Genomic DNA, 11,418 nt, shown 5'->3' on the forward strand with positions numbered 1-11,418 from the left:
AAAGCTCCTCAAGTAGATTAAAAAACAATGATGTCTGGGTCCTTTTGCGTCCTTCTTACGGAGCAAAGCAGCTTTGGCTTGAGGTAATCAAACTGTTCACTTTTTAAGAGCAGTAAAATGATGCATTTGGTTCCAGAGCTGGATTCAAAGGCAGAGAGATTATCAGGTAGTTTTCAGCTTTGCCGGTTCAGAGAGAGATGGAGAGATATTGGGAGAGAGAGAGAGAGAAAGAAAGAGAGAGAGAGGGAGAGAAAGAGTCAGTCACTGAGCACAGCTCCCCATCAGAACAGCTGTGTTCTTCAATCAGCCTGTGATCCTCGGAGCTGCAGGAAGGAGGAGTCAGCTCCAAGCAGGAGAAAAGCAGGAACGAAAGGGAGGGGAGTTCAGTGTATGAGCAAAATGATGTACATCTCCTCAGCCTGCCTTATTCGAAGCAACAGACAATGTCTTTACTAAGCCGTCCCCTTTGGTTTTGACATAAAAAACTAGCCCAAATATTTGCTCAGGCTTGATATGAATGGCAAATAGCATCTTTGAGAGGTCCAAGCTACTCCACTAAGGGGCTGCTTTTATTCTTCTCTAGACCGTTCCAATCCATAATTCATTATCAATAATATTATCAATGCCATTTCTAAGAGGATAGGAAGTATGAGCTTTGTTTGTTTTTTAAATATATATTGTACTTAATAATGAGGATGTCATTATGGTCTTCATTATGATAAACAAGATTTTGTAGAAACTTTGGGTGGAGCCATTCTGGCTTTAGGCATGTAACAATTTTATATCAATGTCATTAAAGTAAGCAAGCTGCCATTTGAATAAATAATTTTTCTAGTTGTTAAAGTCAGATGATGTTACATAGAGCCTAAAAGGGAGGTTATTTTGCAAAAGCATTTAACCAAATTACCTGGGGTGTTTCATACAATAATTGAATCTCTGAACTCTTTAAGAATTGTCAGTTTTGCAAGATGAGAGGCTTAGCAAAGAAATAATGGGCAGCAATAGTTCTGGCCCAGCATTTCCCAGGATGCTTTAGTGTATTCCTCCTCAGCTCAGCCTCATGACCTGAGTGGTGCCTTTCCACAAACAATGCTGGGGTCAGAAGGAAAGCAGAAGGAGAAAGTTAATGTGCTAATGATCTAAATACATGGAAATGGTAATAGAACTCTGATCATTCCTTTTATTTTTAGATTATTCTTGAAGCTACATTTTGAACCTGAATCTGCTCAAGTGAAAAGTGATTGTATTAGTCCTTGCTAGTCATACCCTTCAACAAACACATTAGGTGTCTCACTTATCTTGACATGTTGTTTGATTTCCCCTTCACCTGTGACAGCTAGCTCAGCACTCTAGCTCTCCCTACTGATAGTAATAGAACTTGCAATTAGCCTGGGTTAATTTTCCATAGGGCATTTAACTCTTGATTTTCATTTGCTTTGGACAATATGTATCACATTGTTAAAAATGCCAATGTGTAGAAATAAATAATAGCTGCTGCAAGGCCATTTGAGGCCTGAGGACATTGTCTCCATCATCACAAGCATTTCTGTGTTTTCCATTAAATATAAACTGGGAAAAGGGATGGGAAATCTAACCACCATGTTGCCATGGTCTCTAGGCTATGACGATTGGGAAAGAGGGTTAGTACATTTCCAAAGGTTGGGGGTGGGATTGCAGCCAGTAGGGAGCTAGAAGAGAAATCTGAATTTGATTCCAGACTGCGCTATTGCTGGCTGCATAGTCTTGAGCAAAAAATCTTATACTCTCTCTGGGTGTGTGTTTCTATATCTATGAAATAAAAGGGCTTGACTGGATAATTTTTAGGTCCTTGCAAGTTCTAAAACTGGATGATATACTTTTTAAATTGTTCAGGTTAATTTTCTTAATTTTCTTTTCTCTCTGCTTCATAATAATCAATATTGAATGGATGCATGGATTTGCTATGCTTCCTTTTCCCCCACTGTGTTGATGTGGAGGCCTTTGTCCATATGAAGAAGGTATAAAATTCAAGCAGCCTGGAATGTTTAGTTCCAGCTGAAGGAGCATGGCTGCCCTGGAGGGCTTTGGGAACCTATAGTAAGGTTTGTATGAGTAAAAAGTTTGTTATGTAAATCATTGAGTTTTGACACCATCAAACTCCTAGAAGAAAACATAGGCAAAACACTCTCTGACATCAACATCATGAATATTTTCTCAGGCCAGTCTCCCAAAGCAATAGAAATTAGAGCAAAAATAAACCTATGGGACCTCATCAAACTGAAAAGCTTTTGCACAGCAAAGGAAACCAAATAGAAAACAAAAAGACAACTTTCAGAATGGGAGAAAATAGTTTTAAATGATGCAAACGACAAGGGCTTAATCTCTAGAATATATAAACAACTTATACAACCCAACAGCAAAAAAGCCAATCAGCAAAAGACCTGAATAGGCATTTCTCCAAAGAAGATATACAGATGGCCAACAAACACATGAAAAAATGCTCAACATCGCTGGTTATAAGAGAAATGCAAATCAAAACTACCATGAGATACCACCTCACACCAGTCAGAATGGCCATCATTAATAAATCCACAAATAACAAGTGCTGGAGGGGCTGTGGAGAAAAGGGAACCCTCCTGCACTGTTGGTGGGATTGTAAGATGGTACAGCCACTATGGAGAACAGTTTGGAGATACCTTAGAAATCTATACATAGAACTTCCATATGACCCCGCAATCCCACTCTTGGGCATCTATCCGGACAAAACTCTACTTAAAAGAGACACATGCACCCGTATGTTCATTGCAGCACTATTCACAATAGCCAGGACATGGAAACAACCCAAATGTCCATCGACAGAGGATTGGATTAGGAAGATAGGGTATATATACACAATGGAATACTACTCAGCCATAAAAAAGAATGACATCATGCCATTTGCAGCAACATGGATGGAGCTAGAGACTCTCATACTGAGTGAAATGAGCCAGAAAGACAAAGACAAATACCATATGATATCAGTTATAACTGGAATCTAATATCCAGCACAAATGAACATCTCAGAAAAGATAATCATGGACTTGGAGAAGAGACTTGTGGCTGCCTGATGGGAGGGGGAGGGAGTGGGAGGGACCGGGAGCTTGGGCTTATCAGACACAACTTAGAATAGATTTACAAGGAGATCCTGCTGAGTAGCATTGAGAACTTTGCCTAGATACTCATGTTGCAACAGAACAAAGGGTGGGGGAAAAAAAATGTAGTTGTAATGTATACATGTAAGGATAACCTGACCCCCTTGCTGTACAGTGGGAAAATAAAAAAAAAAGAAATATCTCATTTTTTGAAGTTTTATTATAAACAACCTTTTACTAAGTTTTGTGTTTTATAACACATATATAATATATATATATAAATTGTGTATATATACATATAATACATACATATTATATATGAGTTTCTTTTTTTGTTTTTGTTTTTTTTTGTCTTTTCTAGGGCCGCATGCATGGCATATGGAGGTTCCCAGGCTAGGGGTCTAATTGGAACTACAGCAATTTAATTTGAGTCTAAGTCAGAAAGACTACCTTCATGAATCAAATCTTTAGAGACCTGTCAACCCGAAGATGCCCCTGGATACTTGTGAGAATTGCTTCAAAGTTCTCTCAAATGGAACATTCCATGATTTTTTTTTAGCTTGTTCCCCAGATGAGACAAAAATTTGGAGGTATGTATGTACACGTGAATATATACCTTTATGTGTATATGTGTTAACGTAGAACAGTTACAGAGAGAAATAAGTTTACTATTTCTGGCCACTCCTTATTAAGTTTTATACATTCGAGGCAAAGACTTGACTACGGTAGTTCTGTAAGCTTCACCCAACCATATAATAAAGATGTTATCTGGAGGAGAGTTTTTATAGAGCTGTGTGAAACATTGAATAGATTGAAGCTAACTGAACTCATCCCATAAAAATAAAAATAAAAATAATATATAGCTATTCTAAACATAATTAAACAGCATAAACTTTCTTCATTCATTCATTCACTCATTTCACATCAATTTGAATGTCTAAAGTTCCGATGATGTGTATTAGTGGTAAACAGAACATCAGAGTTCCTGCCCTTTTGAAGCTTATGGTCTAGTCATTTTTCATACTATCTTCTCCCTTAAATTCCTCTTTGGAAATAAACTCTCATCCTAAGGGATTTCACACAATAAATATTTAATGCTTGTGATGTGAATGTCCTCGGTCAACAAATTGACCAAGTCTTAAATTAGTAATGAGTAATGTAGGAGGACCCCTGTACCTTATTTTCACTGGGTCCATTTGAGCTACATGATTTCAAAGAAATTATTTCAACATCTCAAGATACTCAAATTATTTCAGTATCTCAAGCTAAGTATCAGTATCCTGAGCTAAGTACTGATATTATTTTTTTTTTTTATTTTCTTCACTGGTGAGCTATGAGAATAATTCTTGGTTCTGGTCTGGTCCAGATTTCTTTACATCTTGCATCACCCATATTTTGCTGATCCTTAATTTTTATGTGACCACCTCCCATCTTGCCACCACCTCTGTGTTGTTCCTATGCCATGTCAGTGTGTGCTGGGGTATTGCTGCCTTTTAAATAAAATCTTTCTTAGTATTTCAGAAACTTCTCAGTCTCCTTATCTATAAATACACAAGTTTCACTTTAAGTGCCCAAACTTCATCAACCATGTTCTCAAAGATGATTGTTCTTCCAATTCTTTGCAAAATGAATGCCACTCATTGCCTTTGGCGTGGTTTCTCTGTGCTCAGTGCAATGGCTTTGCTTCCTAATTTGAGCACTTTCCTTAGGTGCATCAGTGTCTTGCCGTGAGGTGGTATCTGGGGCACAGTAATAGGAAATATGTTTTATCTCATGTATTTTGGCAGGAAGAGTAATTTCCTTACTAAGGTCCTTGTTACTTCACTAAGTAAAAACAATGACTTTGAAAGATTTCTTGGTTTATTTCAGAGGTTAGCAAACTATAGTTTATTTTTGTAAATAAATCTGTACTGGAACATAGCCACACCCATTTAAGTCTTCTTATAGTTGCTTTCAAGCTACAACACAAAGAGTTGAACCCTGAGTGGTTGTGACAGAGATTGTGCCAGAAATATTTATTATCTGGCACTTTCCAGAAAAAAAATTATTGATCCCTGGTTTATCTAAAATGGGCATATTTCAACACAAAATAACTCCAATTGCTAGAATGCTTGGGTCACTTGTGAAATTTAGACGAATCCACACTTATGTACTCTAACATCTATAATACTACTACTATATTATGTGATAAATCATAATTATATTATATGTAAATTATATAATTAATAATATCAATAACAATAATAGCAACAGCTAACACATTTTTCATTCTTTTAATGTGCTAGAAATTTTTCTATGTTATCTACATGTATTAACTAATTTCACAACCCTAAGATATGGGTATTTGTTTTAGTCCCATTTTCCAAACAAAGGAACTGAGACACAGAGAGTAAATAAAACACCTAAACTTATACTGCTTGTAAATGAAGAGGTTAGGATTTGAACCCAGGTTATTCAGAGAGATAGGACCCTGACTTAAAGAGGCAAGATTGTGTGTGTACGTTTACTTTTCTGCCTCATTCTCTAGACTTCTTGCCTTTGCAAACATCCTGTAAGCTTTAATAAACCAGAGGGGTTGCTGGGGAAGAGAATTTCCTGAGGCAATACAAATTTCTGAGGTCCTAACTCATTAATAGAATGATACAGATGGCCGCCTGTTCTTTCTTTTCATTTAGTATCATTGAGCTCCAAGGGTTTTAGAGAAATTATCTCAGTAGCTCTTACATCCCTAAGGAGAAGTGAAGTTTTATCCAAACTCTACAGTTGAGAAGTTAGAGCATACAAGCAAAATCACTTGTTGGCGATGATGCTGTGATTCAGTGACTGAGGTGGAAATTAAATTTACCTTCCTCCTTTTTCTCATTTGTGTCTACTCAGAGGGGCAGCAGTGTACTTGGGATATGTAGTGAGAAATATCCCAGGGTTTTGGGTGTTTTTGAAATGAAAAAGTTTATATGTTTATGAAGGACTTTAAAAATCTTGCACGAAAGAGACACATGGTAATAGCTTAGAAATAGTAGTCCTGCAGAGGTGAAAAGTGATATTGATTCTCTGATCACTGTGGTGGAGAAGCTGGACTCTGACAACCTGAATGATTTCTAACTCTCATCAGGCTTGCTTTGAATCCCTCAACAAGCCACTTAATCTTGCCTATGGCTTAGTTCTTCTATCTTCATAGACAGGAAAATAATACCTATCCCAAATATCTTTAAAGAAAAGCATCATAAAAATTTAGAAAAAACAATGATGAGTGTCTGGTATATTTATCTCTGTAAATGGCAGTTTCCTTCAAAGTGAAATACTACAACAGCACCAGCTCTGGGTTCTCTGGTGGCTGACAATAAAGGGGAAGCAGTTGTGATGAGGCATTTGTCTCTCTACAGTCAGAGTCTATAGAGTATAGAGAGACAGTCAGTGTCTTTGCTTGCAAGACATGCAGAAACATAAGCTATGCATAAATAACTACCTCCCAACAGAAACAGGACAAGCATATCCACGATTACCACTATTACCACTACTGTTTAACATTACCGGGGGTCCTAGCCAATGGTATATGTAAAAAATACAAACTAGAGATTAGACTGGATGGAATTTAAGAAAGAAAATTATCATTCTGTGCAGATGATATAATCATAAACCTAGGAAGCAAAGGAACTTACAGACAAATGATTACAACTGAAAAGGGAGTTCAATTGTTGGGCAAAGGATCAAGTTTTAAAAATCAATGGCAGCAACAATCAACTAGAAAGTGTAATCAAATACTTTTCACAATTTCAATCCTCGAAGCAGTAAAAATCATGAAACATTCTGAGCAATTAATTTAACCATGAACACCCAAGCCTTCTTTAGAGAAAACTTGAAAACTTTATAAAAGGCCATAGAAGATGATCTAAATAAGTGGAGAGAGATTTAGTTTTAAAATGATATAAATTCTTTCTAAATGTATCTATGCATTCAATGTAATTCCAATAAAATTTCTACTTGAATTTCTTGAAGAACTCAATAAACTTAAATTTACTTTTACTAATAGAGGTCCATGGAGAGCTAAACCAATGTTATTACAAAAGGAGAAATTCATACAATGAAGCCATTGTTCTAAAGGTAGTATGATATTAGTACAAAAACACATAAACTGCCAATGCAACAGAACTGAGAATTCAGAGACAGGTCCCTCTCTGTCTCTCTGTCTCTCTGTCTCTCTGTCTGTCTGTCTCTCTCTCTCTCTCTCTCTCTCTCTCTCTCTCTCTCTCTCTCTATATATATATATATATATATATATATGACAGCTTATATCACAAGTATGACTCCCTGAAGAACAAGCTATAGAGTAGGTTATAGCTTATTTTATGGAGAAAAATAAAAATTGATCCTGAACTTATGCCACATATAGAGGTGATTTTAGGCTGTGAAGGTCTTATTAATTAAAGCTGAAAATGTACAAATCCTAAGCCAAAAATCCTGATGCAGGTTTTTACATCAAAATTAAGAATTTCTGCTAAAAAACTAATATCATATACAAGGTTTGTGGAGAGATAGCAAAAGGAAAGCATATTTTTGTATTTGCTGAAACCAGATAAATACAAAAGATGATTAAAATCAATATAAAGCAATAGCTCCATCTCTAACTGGCTTATTTCACTTAACCTAATGTCCTTAAGTTTCATTCATATTGTTGCATATTGTGGAGTTTCCTTCTCTTTGAAAGGCTGAATGCATATAACATATTTTATTTATTCATTCATCTATCAATACAGATTTAGGTTGTTTCTACATCTTGGCTATTGTGACTAGTGTATCAATGAACATGAAAGAGCTAATATCCCTTTGAAATAGCTAACAATACTGTATCGTACCTTTAACATTTTGTTAAGAGGGTAAACTTCATGTTGTCTTCTTACCATAACAAAATAAAATAAAATAAAAGGAATAGCTCTAAGTCAACATTCAGAAGACAACTGTCCCAATGGAAAAATAGGCAAGGGGTATGAACAGGCAATTTATCAAAGAAAAGAACCTAAAAGCCAAGAAATATGTAAAGAGATGTAAAAAATAGAGAAATGCAATTAAAAAACCAATGAGATATCATTTTATAACCATTGAACTGGCAAAAATTAAAAAATTGAGCAAGGGTATGAAAGTTAAGCAAAGGATATGAAATAGAGAAATATTTTGCATTGCTGGCAGCAGTATAGAGTGCTGCAACCACCCTGAGAAGGCACTTCACAGGGAGATTAAAGATATTCACCCTTGGAGTTCCTGTCATGGCTCAGTGGTTAACGAATCCAACTAGGAACCATGAAGTTGTGGGTTAGATCCCTGGCCTCACACAGTGGGTTAAGGATCTGGCGTTGCTGTGAGTTGTGGTGTAGGTCGCACATGTGGCTCGGATCCCACGTTGCTGAGGTGTATGTAGGCCGGTGGCTACAGCTATGATTAGACCCTTAGCCTGGGAACCTCCATATGCCACAGTGAGGCCCTAGAAAAGACAAAAAGATAAAAATAAATAAAATAAATTAAAAAAGATATTCACCCTTATAAACTGATATCTGTATGTTTTCATTTGTGCTCATATGTGGACATGAACAGTGTGTTCATTATAGTCTTAGCTGTGAGGGGGATAAACTGGTGGTAACCTGAGTGCCCATAACTGGAAGACAGGATAGGTAAAATGTTGTAGATATACACTTGCAGCAATGAAGAACACTGGTGTTGCACACAGGGCAACAGAGATGGATCTTAGAAACTTTGGTATTAAAAAAAATAAGTAAAAGGAGGGAAAAGTATGGCACAATACTGTTTACATATGTTAGAAAGAAATGTCCATGAAACTTCAACCCACATTTTGTAAGGATATTTACAATCAAAAGTATAAATATTAAAGACAATATATTAGATCTCTAAGTGGTAAAGAAAATGGGAATTGTGCATAGGAATAAATAGAAAAAAAGAAAAAAAGAATCATCTATTCATGGGGGTTTTCAAATATATTTGCATAGTGTTGAGCAAATTATTTTCTAATAATTCTTAGATTTTACCTATGTTTTGGCTATCTCCATTGAAGTTCTATTTTGATTATTTGTGTTTTGGCGTTTTTCTTTTTTAGTTTGATTGCAGTGAGTAATATATTTTGTCAGTTTATTCAAAGCACCAGCTTCTGGATATATTTATCAGTTCACTTTTTTTCTGCTTTTTAATTCATTAATCAAAAATCTAAATAGGGAGTTCTCTTATGGGACAGCAGGTTAAGGATTGGGCATTGTCACAACAGCACCTTGGGTTGCTACTGTGGAATGTGTTCAATCCCTGGTCAGGAACTTCCACATGCCATGGGCACATGTAAATAAAAAGAAAGAAAATATAAATTTATTCTAAAATTTAGAAATAATGTTGGTCATTTTCTCTCATCCAACATAATAAAACTGGAAAGTATGTTAAAAGTATTTTAAAAATTCACCCACCTGAAAATTAAAACTAAAATTCTCAAATAATGTTGGATCAAAGTGAAATACAGTCCAAATTACATATAATTTAAAAATAGTGATAATGAACGTAATATGAACCCCTATGTTCTCCTTCATCTGCCCGTCCTATGTTGCTCATTCCATGTGAATCTGATGACTATTTTATAAGGAGGCATCTAAGAAGACTCCAGTGATCACCATAGTCAGGGAAAAGTCCAAGGAAACAATCAGAACCCTGAACAGAAAGTTAGCCGTTTTCAAGCAATAGACAATCCTATTGTTATTGACAGGATTTGTCATTTAGCTTAGAATAAGATTCTAATGTGACAGTCAGTCATTCAATGAAATAAACACATTCACAATAGTTGGAAATGTAAGAGCAAGATTCATTTGCACTCAAAAGAAAAAATGCTACTTTACACTGGAATTATTCTCCCATAAACAAAAATATATTCACAATTGGAAAATATTATCTAGTTCTAGAACATACAGACCATTAATTCTGTTCTCACTCCAATTTAGAAGCTATGGGATTTAGCTATAACAGAGTATAGATTTTTTTAATAATATATATTTACATATCCTCAAGAATTCATATTACTAAACAAGAACAAATTGGAATACCTAATGATGCAATCTAAGAAGTTAAAAAATAGGGAGTTCCCATTGTGGCTCACTGGAAACGCACCCGAATAGTAGCCAAGAGGATGCGTGTTCAGTCCCTGGCCTTGCTCAGTGGGCTAAGGTTATGGCATTGCCATGAGTTGTGATGCAGGTCGCAGACATGGCTCTCTTCTGGCATTGATGTGGCTGTGGCATAGGCCGGCAGCTGTAGCTCTGATTTGACCCCTAGTTTGGGAACCTCCATATGCTGTGGGTGCAGATCTAAAAGACAAATAAAGAAATATTTTGATTATTTGTGTTTTGGCGTTTTTCTTTTTTAGTTTGATTGCAGTGAGTAATATATTTTGTCAGTTTATTCAAAGCACCAGCTTCTGGATATATTTATCAGTTCACTTTTTTTCTGCTTTTTAATTCATTAATCAAAAATCTATTTTTATTTATTTCATTATTTGTCTTTTAGATCTGCACCCACAGCATATGGAGGTTCCCAAACTAGGGGTCAAATCAGAGCTACAGCTGCCGGCCTATGCCACAGCCACATCAATGCCAGAAGAGAGCCATGTCTGCGACCTACATCACAACTCATGGCAATGCCATAACCTTAGCCCACTGAGCAAGGCCAGGGACTGAACACGCATCCTCTTGGCTACTATTCGGGTGCGTTTCCAGTGAGCCACAATGGGAACTCCCTATTTTTTAACTTCTTAGATTGCATCATTAGGTATTCCAATTTGTTCTTGTTTAGTAATATGAATTCTTGAGGATATGTAAATATATATTATTAAAAAAATCTATACTCTGTTATAGCTAAATCCCATAGCTTCTAAATTGGAGTGAGAACAGAATTAATGGTCTGTATGTTCTAGAACTAGATAATATTTTCCAATTGTGAATATATTTTTGTTTATGGGAGAATAATTCCAGTGTAAAGTAGCATTTTTTCTTTTGAGTGCAAATGAATCTTGCTCTTACATTTCCAACTATTGTGAATGTGTTTATTTCATTGAATGACTGACTGTCACATTAGAATCTTATTCTAAGCTAAATGACAAATCCTGTCAATAACAATAGGATTGTCTATTGCTTGAAAACGGCTAACTTTCTGTTCAGGGTTCTGATTGTTTCCTTGGACTTTTCCCTGACTATGGTGATCACTGGAGTCTTCTTAGATGCCTCCTTATAAAATAGTCATCAGATTCACATGGAATGAGCAACATAGGACG

This window comes from Phacochoerus africanus, chromosome 1 (assembly GCF_016906955.1).
Source record: "Phacochoerus africanus isolate WHEZ1 chromosome 1, ROS_Pafr_v1, whole genome shotgun sequence".
Lineage (NCBI taxonomy): Eukaryota > Metazoa > Chordata > Mammalia > Artiodactyla > Suidae > Phacochoerus > Phacochoerus africanus.